General features: G+C 24.1%; 1 long non-coding RNA gene across 1 annotated transcript; it reads left to right on the forward strand.

Moving 5' to 3' along the window:
* Positions 1 to 353: 353 nt before the first annotated feature.
* Positions 354 to 1,026, forward strand: LOC122196009 (uncharacterized). Its single transcript, XR_006187215.1, has 3 exons — positions 354 to 463; positions 630 to 698; positions 837 to 1,026. It is a non-coding gene; the product is annotated as an uncharacterized LOC122196009 (long non-coding RNA).
* Positions 1,027 to 2,014: the final 988 nt, after the last annotated feature.

The raw sequence follows: 2,014 nt of genomic DNA on the forward strand, positions 1-2,014 counted from the left end.
AAGGAAACGGTTTTTACCATTTTACCCTTTTACTCTTTTACCCTATCAAAGAACTAAGTTTGTTTTTGTTTTGTATTAAGGAAATGTTGCATATAAGGGATATATTTAACACTCACTATTTCACAGTTGGAATATGCAACACTCACTATGTCTCTTTCTTGTTGTAGTGTATATATATATATATATATATATATATATATATATATATATATATATATATATATATATATATATATATATATATATATATATACTCACTATGTCTCTTTCTTGTTGTAGTATATATATATATATATATATATATATATATATATATATATATATATATATATATATATATATATATATATATATATATATATATATATATATATTCTAATACCCTTAGTGATTACTTGGGGTAAAAAGCTAACTTGGAAGAGTGTTGGTCTTGGATTCAAAACACCAAGAAAAGCTATCAAAGGTATTCTCACCACAGTCTTATATGTTTAATCATTTTGTTTGTTATCAAAGAGTTGTCGAATCTATAGAAAGTTGTTTGATATCCTTTGGATGAATAAGAAACAAAAGAGATGAAATTGAATTGATCACTCTTTTTACCTAAATCATGTACCTTTTGGTTATTTTAGGTACTTAAATTGACAAGAAGTGTCCTTTTACTGACGATGTCTCCATTAGCAGGAGATGTTGCTGAAAGGGTATCCCTCTTTCATTTCTTTTTACAACATTGCACTTGCTTTTCGGTAAATATAACATCTTTATTCTTACTTGGGTAACATAGTATACTTTGATTTCTCAATATGTGAATCTAATGGTTGCATGATTTAAATTTGCAGGTCTTGTTGATATGTGTAGTGTCAAGCAAAGTAGCTCGAATGTTGTGAATGTGGTCATCAAGTTCATTTGGTTCTACTACTATTTGTTGATGACTTTCATCTCCTTCACATTTGATGTATTACATTTATGTACTATTGGAATGATTACTTGTATAACATTAATTTTGTGCAATGGAATGTATTTTTTGTATATGATATTTTATTTTGCATTATGAGACATTAAATGCTAATTTAATTTGAAAATTAGTAAATCTATATATAATATTTTCTGTAAAGATTTAAAATTATAATATGCAAAAATATGCGTCATCTTCATCTATGACAGTGGCTTTAATAATACGCATTTGTGTGTCATAAATGCGTGTCGTAAGGTTACGACACGCAAATGTGTGTTGTTTTCCTTTATGACAGGGTATTCATTGACACGCATTTGTGTATCATCTGTGACTTTATGACACGCAATGCGTGTCATTAAAGGGTATTTTTGTGGTATAAATCGATCATGAGACAAATATATAAGGACTTTTTTATAATTTTTTCTATATTTCATTAATATATATATATATATATATATATATATATATATATATATATATATATATAATTGTTCAAATAAGAAACACAAAAATATTAGAAACCATGATACCAAGCATTCATAATATTAAACTTTGAATATTTTAACATTGTGCATGTATTACTATATGAATATTGTAAAAAATATGTTAGCAATATTCACTTTTGGTTCATTATTGAAGATGTATTTTTTATGTTATAAACTATTTATTGTTGACCAGATTAAAGAAATATTTTTAATGTTTAAAAATGTTTTTGATAAGATCTTAAAAATCCAATTTACTTTTACGATCATAATCATATATATATATATATATATATATATATATATATATATATATATATATATATATATATATATATATATATATATATATATATATATATATATATATATATATATATATATATATATATATATATAAAATCTGGATCTTAATAACTTTGATTCTTATAGTGTTAAATGTCTTCCAAAATATTTACAATAATTAAATTTGTGAAGTGATAAAAGTGACCGATGGTGTGAGGTGAAATAGTGAATTGACAGATGCATATATGATACATCTTTTGGACATGTCGTTTTAGTTTGTAACCCCACCCGCACA

This window comes from Lactuca sativa, chromosome 1, assembly GCF_002870075.4.
Source record: "Lactuca sativa cultivar Salinas chromosome 1, Lsat_Salinas_v11, whole genome shotgun sequence".
Lineage (NCBI taxonomy): Eukaryota > Viridiplantae > Streptophyta > Magnoliopsida > Asterales > Asteraceae > Lactuca > Lactuca sativa.